The sequence below is a fragment of the Chiloscyllium punctatum genome, chromosome 28 (assembly GCF_047496795.1).
Source record: "Chiloscyllium punctatum isolate Juve2018m chromosome 28, sChiPun1.3, whole genome shotgun sequence".
In the NCBI taxonomy this organism is placed as follows: domain Eukaryota; kingdom Metazoa; phylum Chordata; class Chondrichthyes; order Orectolobiformes; family Hemiscylliidae; genus Chiloscyllium; species Chiloscyllium punctatum.
Window position 1 is genome coordinate 52450081 of NC_092766.1, and position 23089 is coordinate 52473169.

Consider the following 23089-nt stretch of genomic DNA (forward strand, 5'->3'; position numbering starts at 1 on the left):
CCAGGACACATCTGTGCCACAGTGTATCACACAATGACAGTGAAGATCTTTAGACGTCATCCTCGAAGGTAGATGCTACAAAAACCTGAAGACGACGTGATAATGCTGTGGTCAGCGATAACAGAGCGGTCCAGAGGGATCGTGGTGGGCGCATAATCCAGAAATTAATGAATGAAAAGCATCCTCTGCTCGTTGAAAATTCCAGCTTTTAGTGTGTGTACTGCCGCTGCCAGTGTTTCGCTACAACAGTGCTCCGTTCTTCACATTACATATTGATGAGCCTTCTGCGTCCTTACACTCAATGGTATCTGAAATAGATACACCCGCCACATTTATACATTTGAGGAAACACACGTTTGAAGGTATAGAAGATTTTTTTGCTGTTCTCTGCTGGTCTGTTATGACCTGATTCGCAAAGTCACTTGCCTGAGCTGGGAATACACTGGCGAAGTTGAGAGAAATCAGTTGTGGCGTGTACCATGCACAAGACACCTTGCAGTTATTCCCCACGCTGTGTCACACAGCAGGGTCCTCCGGTGAAATGAACGGCCGTGAATGACATGTTGGGGACAGCATTTCGACACAGATGCAGTTCCCTAATATTAGGACAAGCAGCACTGATGATGAATGACCTCAGAGAGAACCAAGCAATAGAGATTTGCAATCTTGTGCAATCTGGGTGATGTGGGGCAGTTGTATTGACCCATCATCTGACAGAATGTTCCACTTCACTTCAGCCCGCCCTAACTTCGCTATCTAATACCATTCCCGTTGTTTAGGTGGTCAGCGCTCGCCTCAGATCCAGCCTGCCCTCACCCAAAGTAAATGGAAAACTCAGTCACACTGTGATCACTGCAATCGAGGGATAAAGTTTGGACTGCAGATGCTGGAGATCAGAGTTGGTAGTGTGATGCTGGGAAAGAACAGCAGATCAGGTAGCATCCGAGGAGCAGGAGAATTCAGGTTTCAGACTTAAGCCCTTCATCAGGAATAAGGCTTATGAGTCGGGGCTGAGAGATAAATGGAAATGGTGTGGGGTTGAGGGGAAATAGCTGGAAAGCAATAGATGGATGAATAGGAGGGAGAAGAAAATAGGTCAGAAATAGCAGTGATGGAATGTGTTGAGAGGACTTTGCCGAGTTGAAGGCTTGGGCTTGGGGGAGGTGAAAAGAGGTAACCGTTCAAATTCACATTTATCCCCTGTGGTGTTCGAGTTCCAAGCCGGAATGTGTAGTGTTCCTCCTTCAGGCATTGCGTGATAATGGTTTGGCAGTGGAGGAGGTCCAGGACCTGTATGTCTCTGATGGGGTAGGAGGGGGAGTTGAAGTGTTCAGCCACGGGACAGTGAAGTTGGTGGGTGCGGATGTCCGAGATGTTCTCTGAAATGATCTGCAAGAAGGTTTCCTGTCTCCCTAGTATAGAGGAGACCACACTCGGCGCAACGGATTCAGTCGATGACATTGCTAGCTGTACAGGTGAATTTCTAATGGATGTGGAATGATCCATTGGGGCCTTGGCTGAGATGAGGGGAGTGGTGTGGTTGCTAGTTTCACCCTTCCTTTGGTGGCAGTTAAAGGTGCCAGGAGAGGGTTGTGGGCTGGTGGGGAGATGTGTGGACCTGAAGAGGGTGTCATGGAGGGAATGGTCTTTACGGAATGTTGGCAGGGTTGGGTAGCGAAATATATCTCTGGTGGTGGTGTCTGTTTGGAGGTTGCATCATTGGCAGAATATGATGCATTTATGCTGAGTTTGATGGGGTGTAAGGTGAGCACCAGATGGTTCTGTCCTTGTTGCGTTGAGAGGCGTGGCTTCAAGGGTGGTGGTGTGTGAAGTGGAGGTGATGAACTCGAGGGCGCTGTCAAGCACGTGGGAAGGCAATTTGTGATCGTGGAAGAAGGAGACCAACTGGCTCTTTCTGAGGTGTAATTGGTCATCCTGGGAACAGATGTGCTGGAGGTGGAGGAATTGGGAATAAGGAATGGCGTTCTTAAACGAGATAGGGTTGGAGGAGATGTAGTCTAGATACATGTGGGAGTCGGTGGGCTTGTAGTATACGTATGTAATTAGTCACTCGCCAGAGTCGGTGATGGAGAGGTCCAGGAAGGTGAGGGAAGTTGCCAAGATGATCCGGATAAATTTGAGGTCGGAGTGGAATGTGTTGGTAAAGTTGGTGAGCTGTTCAACCTCCTCGTTGGAGCACCAAGTGGCCACAAACATTCATCAATGTAGCGAAGGAACAGGTGGAGGATGATGCCTGTGTAATTGCGAAAGATGGACAGTTCTGCGTATCTGACAGGCATAGCTAGGTCCTAGGCGGGTGCCCATGGCTACCAGTTTCGATGGAGGAAGTGGGATAATTGGAAAGAGAAGTTGTTGATTGTGAGGACCAGTTCAGCCAGGTGGATGAGGATGTCGGTGGAAAGGTACTGGTTGGGATGGTGTGAGATTAAGAAATGGAAGGCTTGCAGACTTCTGTCATGGCAGATGGATTTGTACAGGGACTGGATGTCCATGGTGAAGATGACGAAATTCTTGCAGGAGGTGAAGTGCATAGGGGTGTCACGAATGTAAGTGTGCATTTCCTGAATGGGGAGAGAGGATTGTGTCGAGGTAGGAAGAGATTATTCGGATGGGACAGGCTCATGATGAGACAATAGGTCGACTGGGGCAGTCAGGTTTGTAAATCTTAGGAAGGAGTTAGAATCGGGGAGTGCACGGTTCACGGACAATGAGGTTGAAGGTTGTGGATGGGAGATGCCCAGAGGTGATGAGATTGTGGATGGTCTGGGAGATGATGGTTTGGTGAGGGGAGGAGAGTTTGCGATCGTGGTCTGTAGGAGGAGGTGCCTGCGAGTTTGCACCTGGCTTCAGCTTTGTTCCTCTGCCCGACTCACAAGCCTTATTCCTGATGAATGACTTATGCCTAAATCGTCCATTCTCCTGCTCCTCGGATGTTGCCTGACCTAGTGTGCTTTTCCAGTACAACACTCTCCACTCATTCATTATTACTGTCTCATTTCACACTACCAGGTCCATGCTGTCTGTTTGAGTCTCATGAGCACTGTTCTCATGGACTGTGACAAAATCTGCCAATCTGAATCAAAAACAGAAATTGCTGTAAAATCACAGGTGAGCTGGCAGCATCTGTGCAGATGAATCACAGTTAACGTTTCACATCCATTGGGTCCGGCTCTCCACAGATGCTGCCAGACGTCCTGAAATATTCCAGCAACGTCTATTTTTATTTGATTTTCAACATCAGCAATTTTTTCATTTTTGTTTTCTTATTTTCTGCCAATATGCTTTCGCTAAAGATTACGTTAAATGTTTTAAATATGACTGTGATGGAACGGCCAGATTCCACCGGCCGGCTACATTTATTTGGTTCACGTGACCAATGCCTTTCCACTTGGTCACCGCGCCCTGCAGCTGCATTGCATAAGAATTGACAAGATTGTGGCATTCTCTCGGATTTGTAATCATGAGCGAGATTGATTGAAATTATTGAAAATTTAAGATAAACTGATTAAATACGGGATATAAAACGGGAAACTGAAAGGGATAGAGAGAACAGCGAATGATAAATTTTTGACAAAACTGAAGTACAATTGCTCAAGAATCAGAAAGTGCTTTCATCCACAAACATACCATAATATGGAATGTAATGTTTGGGACAACCAATGCAAGCAGATAGCAAAATCTTCTTTTTAAAATCTTCCTGCAACTGTTTTGGTTTTAATGAACCCACACATGGGACTCAGTGCTGTAATGGTCCCCGAAAATGGAATAGGAAATCCTTGCCTTCGATGATACGTTGGGAATGTTCACTGATTCATCAGTGAAACATGTGTAAACTGTGTAACATGAAACCAGTTCAACATCTATATTCCCGGAATTTAACGCAGTGCACATGGGAAACGCTATCCATCTGCCTAAAAATCACCTTCGGCTCTCTCTCTACAGATGTCTCTTCGCGTTTTAGATACTTGCAGTATGTTTATTGATCAAAAAGTCATTATCCAGAAAAGGTCGTTTCTCAATCCACAAACACGGGTATTTTCCCATAAACTTGGCTTTGCTCAATATCACCTTCTGTCCGTATCCCACAACACGACGATAAATTGAAGCTGCTCCATGTGATTCTCAAACTTAAAACTTCGGCACAGCACAGCCCACTATACTGGAACAGAGATACCGTGCACTGGTCACCTGCAGCACAGGAGCAACACATTAATGCTTCCCTCCACATTCCTGGTTTTACCTTAACGTTTGGGAAACCGAGTTTCTCTGATTCCATGTCTAGTAACGGGGATTATATGATCATCTTCACCAGTGATTCTGTCCCCGAGTGAGGAAAGTGGTGAGGTACTCATTGTAAAGATGGGTAGATTGATGAAATGTCCAATTTCATCTTTTGCCTTCACTAACCCATGAGCTTTTTATTATGTTTTGCATCTGTAGAAATCTTAAAATCTTCATCTTGAACAGACTCAATGACAGATCTCCATTGTGTGTCTGGCATCAAATTTCAAAGTGTCAACCCCCTCTGAATTCTTCCACCGCAGTCCGCTGTTTAGGAACTGTTCCTGTTGTGGGAATTGCACTTCCCAGTGTGTCACTTGCTGCTCCCAGCGTGAGCTCTGGCACTGCACTCATTTTACTTCTGACACTTGCTCACTGTGTTGCTGTGATCATACAGTGACTTGGTGTCGCGCGACCCAGGAAAATGATACAGATCAAGGTTTTTGCATTGTTGACTTCAATTGTCAGTTTAGCCTTATTTTGGATTTTCAAATTGTCTCTTCTGTACACAAGTGCATGTCAAAAACATCTGAGCGGTAGTTAGGTGTTCCGTGTAATGTCATTGAGGACTATGCACTCTCCTCCAGTGTGGAAAACAATTCCTCACAGGCAATTTAATAGACAATAGACAGCAGGTGCAGGAGTAGGCCATTCTGCCCTTCGAGCCAGCACCACCATTCATTATGATCATGGCTGAACATCATAAATCTGTATCCTTTTCCTGCCTTATCCCCATAACCCTTGATTCCACTATCCTTAGGAGCTCTATCCAACTCCTTATTGAAAGAAAACCTTCTGCTATCTTGGATTCTTCATTCCGTTGATTTCAAATCTTCTCAGAATTCAACAGACCTTGATACATATTCATTTCTTCATTTTTGTTCAGATCATTATGTGCATAGTGTGACTGTGGGAGTGCACTTGTCCCACATCCCAGGGGTCAGACCATAGTCTTGGAACCATACTGTGTTATTTAACATTTCACCAATACCAGCGAGAAAAGTCTGCTGCTCTGCATAATTTACGCAATTCAATTATTCATAAGGTCATAGCCAATGCAGTACTGGCGACGAGGTGGCCGAGTGGTTAAGGCGATGGACTGCTGATCTGTTGTGCTCTGCACGCGTGGGTTCGAATCCCGTTCTCGTCGCTGTCATCCACAGCTTTCAATGGTGCTGTTTTCAGATGATCACAGCTGTCCTATTAAAACTGGAACTCCAATGGTCAGCTTATATGCATTGCCGCTATTACAAAATCTCAAAGAATAGTTTCAGCCTGCTGACTAAACTGCATTGAAATGTCGTTGCAATGGGATAATGAAAAGGGGGGCGTTTTTCTTTTTCAAGTCAAGTTCCTGTGAACGTTTTTTCGTATGAAAGGCATCCAGGAAAATCAAATAGCGAGAGCTGCGAAGTGCATGTTTATGCAAAGGGAATCTTATTGAATGTTTTGTCAGATGAAATGTGGAGGAAGTTGAGTAGAAGTAATTCATCCTGGTGAGAAGAGCACAGTGAGACAGCACAAAATAATGGAGATATTTCAAAAGGGGCAGGGCGTGGGATAAGGGTAACTGAGAACTGGCTGTAAATGCACAGTGGTGAATTGCTGATGTGGGCACCGTGCATGGGCACGGAGAGACTTAAACATTGGTCTTGCCCTCGCCCCTTGCTCTCGCCGTTGATAAATACTGGACATAAGGCACAGATAAATTCAAGATGTGGGAAGTAAGCCCCCTCTCGTTATGCACACACTGGATGCATCACATTGAACTGTGAACAACTGGAGAAATCAACATGTTTCCTCTAGTGAGTGAAACTAAACTGTGGATCAATAACCGCAGATTCATGCAACATAAACATTAAAAAATGATTTAAAATGTAGGGTTTATGTTTGCTCGCTGAACTGTAGCTTTGATATCCAGACGTTTCATTACTTGGCTAGGTAACATCATCATCAGTGGTGACCTCCAAGAGAAGTGAAGCTGTTGTCCCCTGCTTTCTATTTATATCTTTCTCCTGGATGGGGTTCCTGGGGTTTGTGGTGATGTCATTTCCTGTTCGTTTTCTGCAGGGTTGATCGATGGCATCTAGATCTATGTGTTTGTTTGTGGCATTGTGGTTGGAGTGCCAGGTCTCTAGGAATTCTCTGGCATGTCTTTGCTTAGCCTATCCCAGGATAGATGTGTTGTCCCAGTCGAAATGGTGGTATTTTTAATCCGTGTGTCGGGCTACAAGGGAGAGTAGGTCGTGTCTTTTTGTGGCTAGCTGGTGTTCGTATATCCTGGTGGCTAACTTTCTTCCTGTTTGTCCAACGTAGTGTTTGTCGCAGTCCTTGCATGGAATTTTGTAGATGACGTTCGTTTTGTCCATGGGTCGTACTGGGTCTTTTAAGATTGTTAGTTTTTGTTAGAGAGTGTTGGTGGGTTTGTGTGTTACTAGGATTCCGAGGGGTCCTAGTAGTCTGGCTGTCATTTCTGAAAATTCTTTGATGTATTGTAAGGTGGTTAGGGTTTCTGGCTGTGATTGGTCTGCTTCTCGTGGTTTGTTCTTGAGCAATCTGCGGACTGTATTTTTTGAGTATCTATTCCTCCCGAATACGTTGTATAGGTGGTTCTCCTCTGTTTTTCGAAGTTCGTCTGTTCTGCAGTGTGTGGTGGCTCGTTGGAATAGTGTTCTGATATAGCTTTGTTTGTGTGTGTTCGGATGGTTGCTGGTGTAGTTAAGTATTTGGTCAGTGTTTGTCGGTTTTCTGTATACGCAGGTTTGTAGTTCTCCGTTGCCCTTTTTTTCTACTGTGACGTTCAGGAATGCGAGTTTGCTGTCGGTGTCTTCCTCCTTGGTGAACTTTATGCGGTGAGTGTGTTGTTGATGTTAAATGTCTCTTCTATCTTGTTTCGTTTTGTGATGACAAAGGTGTCATCTACGTAGTGGACACAGATTTTGGTTTGGTTGTTGGTAGGGCTGCTTGTTCTAGTCTTTGCATTACCACTTCTGCTATGAATCCTGATAGCGGAGATTCCATGGGTGTGCCGTTGGTTTGTTTGTAGACTATGTTGTTGAAAGTGAAGTGGGTGGTGAGGCACAGGTCCACAATCTTCATGATGTCTTCATTGGTAATGTGATTGATGGTGGTTGGTATGTGTGATGTTCTCTTCTAAAAGTGTGGTAAGTGTTTCCTTTGCCAGGTCGATGTTGATGAAGGTGAACATGCTGTTATGTCGAATGAGATCATTGCTTCGTCTTCCTCTATTTTGGTATTTTAGATGATTTTTAGGAATTCGTGGGTGGAGTCGATGGAGTGCTGTGACTCTTCTATGAGGAATTTCAGTCTTGCGTGCAGTTCTTTGGCCAGTCTGTAAGTTGGTGACCCGGGTAATGAGACTATGGGTCTGAGGGGGTCTCCTGGTGTATGGATTTTTGGTAGTCCGGTCACATAGATCTATATGCCATCTATCAACCACGCAGAAAACGAACAGGGAATGACATCAGCACAAACTCCAGGAACCCCATCCAGGAGAAAGATCTAAATAGAAAGCAGGAGACAACAGCTTTGCTTCACTTGGAGGTCGCCACTGATGATTTTATCTAGCCAGGTAATGAAACGTCTGGATATCAAACCTACAGCTCAGCGAGCAAACCTACACCCTAAACCTCAACCTGAGCTACAAACCTTCACAAACCTTGCGATTAAAGTGTCTTTATACGCATATCATTAATAGACTTTTCGTTATAATACCCGTCTGGTTGAAAGAAGAAGACACCACATTTCAAGATGGATGACAACGTTACCAATGTTGTTTTGAAATTGAGATCTATTTGATCATTTTACACAGTGAACTAGTTCATTTTAAATAACGCAAACCACATTCTCTCATCTGGAATAAAAGTGTGATTTCAATATCAACATTGTCCTTGCTAAGTCGCAGTTACTCAACATGAAAAATAGGATGTAATTTTTATTAAGCATACATCAATTAGCACCATTATCTTACTTCGGATTGACTGCAGTATGCACATGCTAAATAAGGTTTAAGAAAGAATGACTTTTGGAAATAATGAGTCGGTGGTGACTAAAAATAATATTAGGTTCTCATGATGCGGATATTCCACCAATGGCTCCACTGCTGGAAATGTTCAGTGGGCAGTATTTCTATGATGGTATAGATGTATGTGATCTGCCAGGGATGGGAGCTCCCAATTCATCTGGAGCAGCGTCTTTTGACGTGGACCAGGGAGTATTTTGACATCAGTCTGGGAGTTCCATCCATACCTGGAGCAGCTTCTGTTGACATGGAGCAGCAGGGAGCATTGGCACATCCGAATGCAAGATCTAACCTCATTTGGAGCAGCTTCAGTTGACATGGAGCAGGAAGCTTTGCGAGATCCATATGGGAGCTCCACTCTCACCTGGAGAAGCTTTTAATGACATGTAGCAACAGGGAGCATTAGGACATCAAAGTGATAGATCCAACCTGAACTGGACTGCTTCTATTGACATGGATGAGGGAACATTGGTACATCAGACTGGGAGCTCCAACCTCACAAGGACCAGCGTTTAACGGCATGTAGCAGCTGGGAGCATTGGGACATCAGAGTGGTAGATCTAACCTGAACTTCACCACTTCTACTGACATGGAGCAGGGAGCATTGGGACATCAGACTGGGAGCTCCAACTTCAAGTTGAGCCGCTTCTATTGACATGGAGCAGCAAGGAGATTTGGAACGTCAGGTTGGGAGCTCCAACATCACCTAGAACAGCTTGTATTTACATGGAAGAGGAGGGAGGATTGGGATATTAGGCTGGGGGAAAGGATATTCAACTATTTTAATCTAAAGTAAAATATGTTTCAACACCTCAGGTTTAATTGATTTATGAAGAATCTTTCCCGGAAAAATAATTAATTCTTTTGATAGTAAAGACAAGTCCTGCAAATATTCAACTCAGGAAAACTCATTGGTACAGAGAGAAGTGGGAGTGATGTTTCATATCTTTGTCTTTTCTTTTCTGGCCGACTCTGCACTGGATTACATCACCGGAAGGACGTTTTCACTCATTTCCTGCAAATACGGACAGGTCATTAACGTAATCTAAAGCTGAAAATTAATGGGAATATGCGATGTTATGATTAGGCTGGAGTTTACCTCAAATTATGGTGAAAACGTAGCAAAGTCATTTGCAATTTCCAAGATCATCAGTGACCTCATTGACTGGCTGATCAGATTGTGAATGGTCGATTTTTTGAGGACAATTTGAAGTAAATCAACGATGGCGATTATCTTTGTTCTTTGTTCATCTTGTGATTGTTACTGCTATTGCTCATGTCATTGTTAACCCCACAGCTCTGCAGCAAGTAAAATCGCAGCTGTGCATCTGGCCGCTGGTACAACCATTTGTATAGCTGGCTACGGATCAGATGGTGGTAGGTTCGACTTTTACTGTCCGCAAGCGCATTATGGAGATTGATCACAAATCCAACCTAATAATTGTTGTTATGCTGAGATGGGTAATATTTGAAATTTTCATCTCCACGAACGTAAATGCTTTCACTGTCTTCGACCAGTTAAACACCACCAAGAGTTGTCAGAGTAAAAATCACACAGCACCAGATTGTATCGAACATACGTATTTGGAAGCAGCAGTGTTCCATGCACTGCTTCTTCATCAGATGTTTGTCAACTGTTGGAATCTAAAATGGCTTTGTGTGATTATTAAATGTATTCACCCCAGTCCAACACCAACACCTCCACGTCATGGATACCGTCGACACCACGAATGGTCGGTTAAAGTCCAGATGATCTTCCAAAAGATCGCGCATATTGACACACACACCACGTTTCTGCAGAAAAACACCCACCAGATGATGAAGCGGCTCTCCGAAAGCTAGTGCTTCCAAATAAACGCTGGACTCTGCCCTGGTTTTGTGTAATTTTTATCTTTGTCTATCCAACTCAAACACTGGCACTTCCATATCAAAGACAACACCGGTCATGTCCCAGCGCCGTCAGAGAAGGCAATCCTGGAATAGCCCAATACATTGCTCATAGGTACGTTTCGTTTTCAGAAACCAACCCACTCAATCGCTGCAGCTCCTCTGTATGAAAAGCACAGAAAAGAAATAGCTGAGACTCAGTTTTGACAATATTTTGAAATTCTCTGGAAAGTGGAATCAGAGGATAATGAAGGATTAACTGTCCGACTGTGCAGAGAGAGGGGAGGCACAATTCCCTTCTTTGATGAGCTGGGGTATTGACTGATCTAAGGCATGAAACAGATTCCTGGTAGAGCTGCGCTCTCTGCATCAGGAACAAGAGGTCCTGATTTCCTAAACGGTAATGAAACCCAGGCCACTCAGTGAAAGCGCTGAATACTAACCACTAGACCACCAGGGATGAGGGCAGAAGCAGTTGCACCGTTTCTTCATAACACGGTTTTTGGAATTATGTCACTGCAGATATGGTTCCACTCAAAAATGATTGAATTACTGAGTATTTACAGCACAGAAATGGGGACCTTCATCTCATTTCCCAGCACTTGGTCGGTGACCTTGTAAGCTCTGATGTTTCACATGAATGTTAATTTCTCTGGAACGTTTTAATCTCGTAAAATACAATAAATGGGATTGAAGTTTGAGATGGGAACTGAACCCCATTTTTACCCATAGACTGAAGCACGCAGGCACATTTCCCCAAGTGTGACACAGGCCTCGGGAGAAAACAAGCAGAAAGTAAGATTTCACCGACTTGTCTGATGTTGTCCCATTTCAGAGTTCAACACCAATGTCTGGTTACAGCAAAGAAAGGAAGCATTCAGCCCCTCCCATCCCAGTGTTCCTTGCCCATTGTTTCCCCATTACTCTGTAGTTTATACTAACTCACCTCGTTCTTGCTGCCAAACCTGATCACTGCTCACGCCCGATATTTCCTGTCCTGCCGAACGGTTTACCTCAAGTTCTTGGAATGAAAAACAAGAATGGCCTATTATAAACAATTTTCTCGTTTACAAGGACAGTGATATATCCACTGAGCAAGCACATTGCCAGCTCAGAGAGAAGGTCTCATCCTTTAGAAACTGAAATGCAAAGATGATTGGATATCCTCAGTGTTGTAAACCAACCAACAAGACCGGAATAGGGCCGAGGGGATCACGCACAGAAAGATGTGAGAATAGAATGGCGAATCTCATGGTGTCCAGGGTGATGTTAACAGAAGTCTTCCCTGGTAGTATAGTAATGAGGATTCAGTGATTTCACTGTCATGGCTTGTTAAAGGTTAACGTTTACAGTAATCAATATGAAATACTGCCTGATATTTTGAAGCCAAATGATGTGCAGCAGACAGAATCGTTTCCCTGCATGAACTAATAAGAGAGTTCAGAAGAGCCAGGAGGAGACATGAGAGCCAGGAGGAGACATTAGAAGTTGTTGGCGGATAGGTTCAGGGTTAATCCTAAAGCTTTCCATAGGTATGTCAGGAATAAAAGAATAACGAGAGTTAAATTAGTGCCAATCAAGAATAATAGTGGGAAGTTGTGTGTGGAGTCAGAGGAGACATGGGGAAACACTAAATAAATATTTTTCGACAGTGTTCACTATATAAAATGAAAATGTTGGTGAGGAAGATACAGAGATACTTGCATCTAGACTAGAAGAGACTGAGGTTCACAAGGAAGAGGTATTAGAAATACTGCAGAGTGTGCAAATAGACAAGTCCTCTGGGCCTGATGGGATCTCTCCTAGGATCCTCTGGGAAGCAAGGGAAGAGATTGCCGAGCCTGTGCCATTGATGTAGAAATCATCATTGTCTACAGGAATAGTGCCTGAGGACTGGAGGATAGCAAATGTTCAAGAAGGGTAGTAGAGACAACCCTGGTAATTACAGACCAGTGAGTCTCACTTCAGTTTTTGGTAAAGCGTTGGAAACGGTTATAAGAGATAGGATTTATAATCATCTAGAAAAGAATAGTCTGATCAGGACAGTCAGCACGGTTTTGTAAAGGGTAGGTCGTGCCTAATGAATCTTATGAGTTTTTTTGAAAAAGTGACCAAACAGGTGGATGAGAGTAATCAGGTTGATGTGCTGTATGTGGATTTCAGCAAGGTGTTCGATAAGGTTCTCCACAGTAAGCTATTATAAAAAATGCAGAGGAATGGGATTGTGGGAGACATAGCAGTTTGAATCAGTAATTGGCTCCCTGAAAGAAAACAGAGTGTTGTCGTTGATGTAACATATTCATCTTGGTGTCCAGTTACTAGCGGCATTCTGCAAGGGTCGATGTTGGGTCCACTGCTATTCGTCATTTTTATAAATGACCTGGATGAGGGCTTAGAAGGGTGGGTTAGTAAATTTGCGGACAAAACTATGGTCGGTGGAGTTGTGGATAGTGACGAGGGATGTTGTAGGTTGCAGAGAGACATAGATAGGATGCAGAGCTGGGCTGAGAGGTGGCAAATGGAGTTTAATGTGGACAAGTGTGAGGTGATTCACTTTGGCTGGAGTAATCGGAATGCAAAGTACTGTGCTAATGGTAAGATTCTTGGGAGTGCAGATGAGCAGAGAGATCTCGGTGTCCATGTACACAGATCCCTGAAAGTTGCCACCCAGATTGACAGGGTTGTTAAGAAGGAAAACATTGTTTTGGCCTTTATTAATAGAGGGATTGAGTTCTGGAATCCGAAGGATATGCTGCAGCTGTACAAAGATCTGGTATGGCCACATTTGAAGTATTGTGAACAGTTCTGGTCACCGCATTATATGAAGGATGTTGACGCTTTGGAAAGGGTGCAGAGGGGATTTTCTAGCATGTTGCCTGGTATGGAAGGAATGTATTAAGTGGAATAACTGGGGGCCTTGAGGCTGTCCTCGTTGGAGAGAAGACTGAGAGGTGACTTAATAGAGACATACAAGATAATCAGAGGGTCAGATAGGGTGGACATAGAGAGTCTTTTTCCAAGTTTGGGGACGGTAAACACGAGGGTCACAACATTAAAGTGAGGGGAGATAGGTGTAAGACAGATGTCAGAGGTAGTTTCATTACTCAGAGAGTAGTTAGGGCATGGAATGCTTTGCCTGTAACGGTGGTAGATTCGTCAAGATTAAGTGCATTTAAGTCGTCATTGGAGAGGCATATGGACGTATATGGAATAGTGTAGATGGGATGGGCTTCAGATTAGTATGACAGGGCTGCGCAACATCGAGGGCCAAAGGGCCTGTACTGCGCTGTAATGTTCTATGTTCTATATGCTACAGTTCCATATCAGCAATGTCATCAGCAATTGCCTGACGTTCAATCAGTTTAAAACAAGAACGGAGGGGGCGTCAGGAAAATAGAAGGGGAATAGTGGTTTGTGAGAGTTAACTACATACCTCGTGAAGCCAGGTTCAATGTAGATAATGAACATCGGTTTTCCTGTTTACCTTGGTATACTGATCACTACGGATCAATTACCCAATTTTGTCTGCCCTTTGTGTGTTGTTCTTTGTACATTTCACCTCGGCTCAGTGCTCCGGGGGAACACGCTTTTTTAAATTTGGCACATTTTACTCAAGTCGGTTTTGCAGCTTCATATTAAGGCCAACAATTTTAGGAAAAGATAGACACCATTCAGACCATCACGTCTACTCCGCTATTGAATGGTTTCATATTTGATCTGATAACCTTGAACTCCGCTTTCTTGCCTTTCTCCATAACGCTTGATGTCTTTGCTGTTTGAAGATCTGCCGATCTCAGCCTCATTACACCTAATGACAGTTCCTCAAAAGCCTTCTGCTACAAGAAAGTCCACTGATACGGAACTGTCTGAGAGAATAAATGCTTCTTCATCTCTATTTTAATTGTGAGATCCGCATTCTAATACGAAGTTAAAAATCACACAACACCAGGTCATAGTCCAACAGGTTTAATGGAAGCAATAGCGTTTGGAGAGCTGCTCCTTCATCAGGTAGCTGTGGAGTACACAGTGGTAAGATAAAGAATTTATAGCGAAAGGTTACAGTGTAATGTCACTGAAATTATACATTGAAAAATACCTTGATTGCTTGTTAAGTCTTCCATCTGTTAGAATGATTATGTTATGTTCATTTCTTTCTTATGTAAATCGGAAAACTTCCTTTTGACAGTTACATTCTCAGGTGGACTTTACCGATTAGTGTCAGCACAGATAATATGTTGAAAGTGTTTGTCCCTGTGTGCTGCACCCATGCCATAATGTTTAGACTGACACTAATCTAAAAAAAAACACGCTGCAGGCAAGAATGCCTTAATACATGGGACATTGGTGAAGTTGAGCAGAGGCTACAACAACAGAATGGGCGCAACGCATCAATCAACAGACAGGTGTGCCTCTTCCCAGTTGGAGAGCACTTCAGTGATCCAGGACATTCGACCTCGGATCTTCGGGTAACAATCCTCCAAGGCGGTCTTCAGAACAGGCAGCAGCTAAAAGTGCCCCCACAGAAACTGATAGCTAAATTCGGTACCCATGGTTATTGGGTTCATGTCACAGTACAGGTGATCCCATTGCCCTATCTACAAACAGAGACCCTCCTACACACACACACACACACACACACACATTTACGTCTGTGGGGTGAATTTGTACTTGCAGAGTAACATTGTACTTTGCTCAAAAACTGCATGAATCCATGTAAGTCTCTGGTAACTCATTTTAATAAATTTGAATCAGTCTAAACATTATGGAACAGACAGCAGCACGGGGTGGGCGGGCGGAACAGACACCAGTTGTTAAACTTCACCTGAGAATGAAACTTTTTTAAAAAAGTTTTTCACTTTACATATGAAAGAAGTGAAGCTAACATGGTCATTCTAACTGATTGGTAGACTGACCAAACAATCAAGGTATTTTTCAATGTACAATTTCAGTTACATCACACTGTAAACATATGCTATAAATTCTGTGACTTACAACTGTGTACTCCACAATCACCTGATGAATGAGCAGTGGTCCGTAAGCTAGTACTTCCAATTAAACCTGTTGGACTATAACCTGGGGTTGTGTAGTTTTCTAATTTGCATACCCCGGTCCAAAACCGGCATCTCCAAGTCATTCGATACGAGGTGCTCTGGTCACAGAACTAAACTTTCTGCATCCAACTTATTAAATCCTTCAAAATACCTATATGTTTCAATAAGGATCATTTTGTAGTCCTGAGTCTCAGGAGGCAAAGGCAACTGATTTTAGCGTTTCTTCCCATTTGATTTTATCTCCGATAGGAAATTCTCACTGACTCTGCCAGAGCTGCTACCTTTAGTGTTTTGTAATGTCAGGAATTCATGTTCAATTTAAGATTTACATAAGGAACAACAAATTTTTATCCCTGACTGGAAATCAACAATGGGAAATAGCAGTGAGACAGCTGCATTTCAGCAAGTTCGCACCAAGGAAGCCATGTGCAATGCTTGGAACTTTTCTTGATTACTTTGTTTTTGCCTATTTTGTTCAGTTGAAAAATGACATTTTTTGAGTTTTTTAGAGCATGGTGAGAGGCCCTTCAGCCCATTGTATCAGTGTCAGTCACCAAACATCTGACTTGTAAAAACAGTTTCCAGCACGTGACTCATCACCTCGTGTGTTCTAACATTGCAAGTCTTAGTTAAATTGTTAATCAATTTCTTAAGGGCTTGAGTGGAACAAAAAACGATCTCTGTGAACTAACAGTTCTGAAAGACAAACTCTTTCTCAGAGCCATTTGTCAGTTTTCCTCATGATGCTGCGGAAAATGCTTCTGCGCTCACATCTGAATTGGTTTACCCTGTTTCTTCCTCAGCTTCCTCCTTCTTTCTATTAAATGGTTTAGATTCCAGTACAGACACAAGGTGCAGGTTGCGGAAGTCACGTGTTTGGACTTCCATTGACACTCTGTCTCGCCGGGAGATGCAGACCTTCCCCACGCTGATTCAGACAGCACTGTCCTTCCTGTGACATTTCCCATGGAGAATGGATGGACAGGCATTAATAACCCGCACTTGGAAACGGAGCGACAGTTTTAAAACGTTGACAGTGCCCCAGCCAGGAATTGATCACCGAACTCCCGCATAACATACAGCGACACTAACCACTATACTAGCAAGGACAACAGTTTCAAAGGAGACACTTCAGTCCGTTGTGGTTGCATTTGTCAAAAGCAACTGCTTAACGACCATTTAGCCCAAAGCCTTCCAGGTATTGGCAGAACATATTCACATCTGCATATTCCTTCAGGTTATAAGGGTTGGTGCCCCTCTGACCCTGACAGGCAGTGTGTTCCCAATTCGAACACTCACCGGCCTATACCGCTTTTCTACACATCTACGTTAACCTTTCTGTCTCTCTCATTAAATTTCTGGCCCCCTGTGATCGTTCTTTCTATCGATGGGAAACGCTTCTTTAAGTCGACCTTATCTATACCCCTCACAAACTCCTCTGCACGGTCACAAACAACCCCAGTTTGTCCTGTCTCCCTTCATGACTGAAACTCTTCAGCCCAGACACGATCCGAGTGAATCTCTCCTGCAACTTTCCCAGAGCGATCACATCCCTGGACAATTCTAGCAATGAGCCGAATGAACATATTTCCATTCTGTAACAGCATCTGGGGTGGCACTGCAGCATTTATTGCCTTCCAGTCTGAAGTCACGTGTACGCCAGACCAGATAAGGACGGTAGTTTCCTTCCCTCAAGGACGTCAGTGAAACAGATGGGTTTTTCAGACAACGGATTCTTAATTCTAGGCATTTATTGCATTCACATACTACCATCGTCGTGGTGTGGTGGGAATCGAAGCCTTCTCCACAGAACAAAACCTGGCTTTGCTGTGTTAACAATCCAGCGATAATACCACTAGGCTATCGCAGAAAGCCCTCATGGGGGATCTTTTCCAATAGAGTATCTTTTCACCAGTTACTTCCTATGCCCTTTTATTGAGCCTCACAATCCAATAATCTCTGGTCCATGTCAGTAAAAGCTGCTAAAAGAGAATTGATCTCACAGCCACGATATCCAAACGGATCGAATGATTTGAAGGTGCCAATGAAGAGATTGGGGCAACAGTGAGTGTAACGGCACAGACTGGATGGTATCAACGTGCAAGTGTATGTGAGATTGTGAAATGCCTCAGTCAAATGGGACGAGGGACAGAAAAGAGAGTTAGGGAGAGTGCGAGGGAGAGACATCTTCGAGAACTTTTGGGTTTAAATACTGATACATGAAACACAGAAATATCAGAGAACAAAATTCGAAGGAAAACAGATAATCACCTCGGAGAATATTATCATGTAAAAACAATTAATTTCTGACCGTAAAACTTTGAGCGAACTGACCGCCATGATGTGGATTCGAGCTGAGTTTGCTGCAATCACAACGCTGAATGCGAACAACTAAACGGTTACAGCATTCCACAGACCACACTTGTAAACTGCAACCAGGATAGCGACAGACATGTGGGAACGCAGAATGAACCGAATCTTTAACTTTCGCGTCCCCAGAGACTGTGGAGATTCCATGAATGAGAGTACAGGAGAATGGGATTAATGAAACTCTCCAAACTCAAGGGAGAGTGCAGAATATTGTTGAAACTTATGCTTCAATAGCATTATGTTTGAACATCGGCTACTTCATCACTTTGCCCACACAAGGCAGGACCAATTGCTGCATGCACTCACACATAATCCCAGTTCCAGACCTGGAATCAGAGAAATGGTGTGAAGCATGCGCGAAGATCCAATTGGTAACTGGGATGGAATGACAGGAGAGAGGAGCATGTATTTCCGAGGTTGGGACAGCTCCTGGTCAAAAGCGGGGCGGAAGGGAATACTTGCCCCCATTTATAACATTATGACCATAAACAGTACATGTTGCTGAGACAGCCGATTGGCGCATCTAAAGCGTGTGGAGACTTTAACTTTGGGGTGTCAAGGTTCGAAATTTCATTTTCCTGTTTGGAACAGTGGTTTTGACATTGGCATCTGCTTTTGTTCGCATCAGCTCAGAATCCGCTTCTTGTTCCCAATAAATACTGCAACCTGGAGAAGGTGGTGTTGTGGTTATATAATAAACTACTCATCCTTGGGGACTCACAGACGGAACTGGTAATGTTAAAGTTCGACGAATAAAACCTGGAATGGAAGCCTGACCTCAGGAACAGAGAACATGCCTTTAATTTCCTGCAATCCCATTCATCCATGTCACTTATACAGGGGATGCTACCGTCATTACCCAATCCTGCCTACTTGTGTCTCCAGGACATGAACAAAATAGCTGACCCTTCATCCGAGAATGACGACCCTGTGGTAAAGCAGGCCATTCGGCCCTTCCAGTCGACAACATCCCTCTGAAGCACATTCTATACGGCCCACACTCCATACCTATTCCCTTCCCCTACCTTTCCCATGGCTGATACCAGTAACCTGCACACCTTCAGACTGTGGAGGAAACTCACACAAAGAGAGAATGTGCAAACTGCGCACAGTCACACGAGGCTGGGATCAAATCCATGTCTTTTGTGCAGCGAGGCAGCAGCAAATCAGGAAGAACAACAAATGCTGTCCTGACCAGCGACATCCACACCCTGTGGATATATCAGGAAGAATAAAAACAAATTCACAACATAGACAATGCGGCTTATGTCTGCGTGGACATGATTTGAACCAATCGTTCATCCTGGGTAGATGCAAGGACACCGATATCACAGAAAAACTAGCGCAATGCGGGATTCAATTACCCGCTGAAGTGGAAACTCATTTACTCAGTGAAACTGGGGACAGACTATTCAACAGTCCCGTGTGTGGGACGGGCTCAATGAGCCGAAGAACCTCCAGATTTACCAGCAAGATTACATATCCCATAAGGAGATCAATTAAACTGTCAACGCTGCTGTTAATCCCAACCAGCTGCCAGTTTCATAGTGTCAAAGTCATACACTCACACAGCATGAAAATAGGCCTTTCACTCCTACCAGCTCATAATGAACATAATGCCAAACTAAACGAGTCGCATCTGACGGCTCCTGTAACTGCTGAGGGTTAATAATGCCCTTGTGATATTATTACTGCATTGTTAATATGAAAGTCCAGATATAATTCTGTGGACACGGGTTCAAACTCTGGCATGGCAGATGCTGGAATTTTATTTAAATAAATACCTAGAGTCTAATGATGATGTTGAATAAGTTGTTGTAGATCTGATTCACTAATGCCTGATAGGGAAGGAAACTGCCATCCCTATCTGGTCTGGCTTGTATGTGACTTCAGATCCATAATATCGTGATTAATTCTGAACTTCCCTCTGGGCAATAAATAATGTACTAGGCATGACTGAATAGCTTTTATTAATCCCACTAATACCTTCCAATTCATTTATCGATCCAAATATTCCGTAAATATTGTAAATGTACTTTCATTCATCACTGCCTCAGGAAGTAAATTGCACACATAAACCATCCTCTGTTTAAAAAAAAGCCTCTCATGTCTTATTTTAAATCCCTCTTTTCACTTTAAACATTTGCCCTCTCGTATTGAAGACCCCTCTTTGGAGAAAAGACAGTTACAGTTAACTCGAGCCAAACTCTCAATAATTTATAAATTTCTATCAGGTCGCCTTTCAAACACCAGAGTTCGAGTGAAAATATTCTCAGCCTATCCAACCTTTCGTTATAACACAAACCTTCCCCACTAGCCATACGCTGGTATACCTCTTCTAAACCTACTCCACCTGAATAATTTCCTTGCTATTACTGGGCGACAAGAACTGGACACAGTATTCCAGAAGACGCATCACCCAATGTCCGATTCAACTTCAACATAACGTAGCAACTCCTACGCTCAAAGGACTGAACAACGAAGGCAAAATGACATTTTTTAACCATTCTGTCTATATATGAAGCAAACTGAAATGAATTATGCACTTGCATTCCTGGCCTCCGTGTTCCACAACATGATGCAACGCCCGATCATTAATTGTATAAATATACTAATATTTGATGTAGCAAAATGCAATACCTTTCATTTATCCAGATTGAACTCCATGTGACATTTTTCAGACCAAAGACGCAATGGATTAAGATCCTTCTGGAATCTTAGATCACCTTCTTTGCTGTCTCCAATTCTGCTGTCCTGTGCAAGCTTATGAACCATGGCTTCTATGAGTTTTATTGTTTACTCATATAGGTCAACGATTTTTAATTATTTGTCGTGGCCATCATTTAGCTCTTTGCAAATCAGGTAACAATTAGTCATGTCGTTAACCATGAGGAAGAAAGCCGGAGATTGCAGGGAGATTGGAAACAATTGGCAAGAAAATGTGCTGAAAGGAATTCAATCCAGTGGTGTGTGTGATAATGAATTTGAGGACGTACAATGAGAAAAGTGTGAATACCGAGTGGTTTAAAGTTATAAAAGAGAAATTGGAGTAGACATTCACGAATGTTTGAAGGTGATTGGACAAGGGATCATGTGATCTCGATGGGTTGGAGATATTTTCTGTTCTTGACCGCAGGTGGGAAAATAAGAGCAGGGAAATGATGCTGGAACTTTAGCAACGGCCTATTCAAGATCAATGGACAGGGGAATCGGATGGACGGAAGTGCCTACTGCAGGTGCTCAAAATCAGAATCAAGTTTATAGTGGTGCTGAAGAAGCACAGCAGGTCCGGCAGCATCCGAGTTGCAGAAAAAAAACCGTTTCGGGCAAACGCCCTTCATCAGGAATAAAGCTGGGAGCCTCGAGGGTGGAGAGATAAACGGGAGGACTGGGTCTGGGAAGAATTTAGCTGAGAATGCAAGAGGTGGATAGAGATGGGGTTAAAGTTGATAGGTTGGAGAAGAGGGTGGAGCGGATAGGTGGAAAGGAAGATAGACAGGTGGGACAGGTCAGTAGGATGGTGCCAAGTTAGAAAGTTGGAACTCGGATAAGGTGGCCGTGGGGAGATGAAGAAACTGGTGAAGACCACGTTAATGCCCTGGGGTTGAGAGTCCCGAGGTGGAAGATCTGGCGTTTGGTGGTGAAGGAACGGCGGTGGCGGAGACCCAGAAACTGCATGTCCTTGGGAGAGTCGGGGGGTGGTGGAGGGTGTGGTAATTGATGTTTTTGGTCATGGGGCGTTGGTGTTGAATATTGTGGGTGCCCTGGAAATGTTCTCTGAAGTGCTCTCCGATCATGTGTCTGTTGGCCCCAATGTGAAGGAGACCGCATCCCGAGCAACAGATGCAATAAATGACATTTGTGGAAGAGCACATGCACATTTGATGGATGTGGAAGGCTCATTGGAGCCTTGGAAGGATGTGAGAGGGAAGATGTGGGTGCAGGTTTTGCAATTCCTGTGGTGGCAGGGGAAGGTGCCGCGAGGGGAGGTTGCGTCATTGGAGGGTGTGGAATTGACGAGGTAATCGTGGAGGAAACAGTCTTTGTGAAAAGTGGATAGGGGTGGGGAGGGAAATATAAATTTCCCTGTCACTGCATGAATTGCAAAACCTGCACCCACATCTACCTCCTCACCTCTGTCCAAGGCTCTAATGGAAGCTTTCACATCCATCAAAGTATCTCCTGCACTTCCACACATGTATTTTCTTGTATACGTTCCTCCCGATGCGGTCTCCTCTAAGTTGGAGAGAGGAGATGTGTTCTCACACAACACTTCAGAGTATATCTCCAGGACACCCGCAAGAATCAACCCCAGTGCCCCATGGCTAAACATTTCAACTCCCCCTCCCACTCTCTCGAGGACATGAAGGTCCTGGGCCTCCTGTATCGCCACTGCCTCACGACCCAATACCTGGAGGAAGAAAGCCTCATCATCCGCCTCACGACGCTTCAACCCCATGGCTTCAATTTGGACTTCACCCGTTGCCTCATTTCCCCTCCCCCTACCTTACCCCAGTTCCCACCTTCCAGCTCAACACCGTCCACCTGACCTGTCCCACCTGTGTATCTTCATTCCCACCTATCCACTCCAAGTACTTCTGTGACATATCATGTTCACCCCCCCCCCCCCGCCACCTGCATCCACTTACAGAACTCTCAGCTACCTTCTCCCCAGCCGCAGCCCCTTCCCATTTATCTCTCCATCCCATGTGCTCCCAGTCTCATTCCTGATGAATGGCTTTTGTCTGAAACGTCCATTTTTCCTGCTCCTCAGATGCTGACGGACCTGCTGTGCTTCTCCAACACCAGTCTAATCTGAAGGGGAGTCAGTTGATTGAGAGGGTTTTCGGATATTTTCTATTGTTGACCACAGGCTGTGGATGATAGCAGAACTTTAGCAACCACCAGTTTAGGGAACAGCTAAAGGACTGAGCACAAGTCTGGTCACGGCAAAAATCAACATTTTTCTTAAAATTGTAAGGTAAAAGATGGAAGGCTGAAGTATGCAACTTTGCCCATCAAGGCCGTTTTACCAATGAGTTTCTCACTGATTCCTTTCCAAGTCAGGGTGCTATGGGCCTTGGAGAGGAACTTGAAAATGGTGGCGTTTCGTTTCATCTTCCACCCTTGTCCTTATAGTCAGTACAGCTGTTGAACTTTGAAGGTTGTCAAAAATGCCCGAATGACTTACTCCAGTGCATCTTAAAGTTGGTGCACTCTGCTGCAATTGCGCCTTAGCGGTGAGGGGAATGAATACTGCAGGTGTTGGAGAGGATACACTCAAGTGACTGCATTGTCGTGGACGGCGTCCAGTTCCTTAAGTGTTATTGAAGTTACACCCATCGAGGCAAATGGAGAGAGTTATATTCCACGTCTCATTTGTGCCTTGCAACCGATGTAGGATTCACAGAACAATGAGTTGAGTTTATAATCAAAA

At 44.0% G+C, this 23089-nt stretch overlaps 1 non-coding gene across 1 annotated transcript; it reads left to right on the top strand.

The window, feature by feature from the left end:
* Nucleotides 1–5370: 5370 nt before the first annotated feature.
* trnas-gcu (transfer RNA serine (anticodon GCU)) lies at nucleotides 5371–5452 on the top strand. Its single transcript has one exon. It is a non-coding gene; the product is annotated as a tRNA-Ser (tRNA).
* Nucleotides 5453–23089: the final 17637 nt, after the last annotated feature.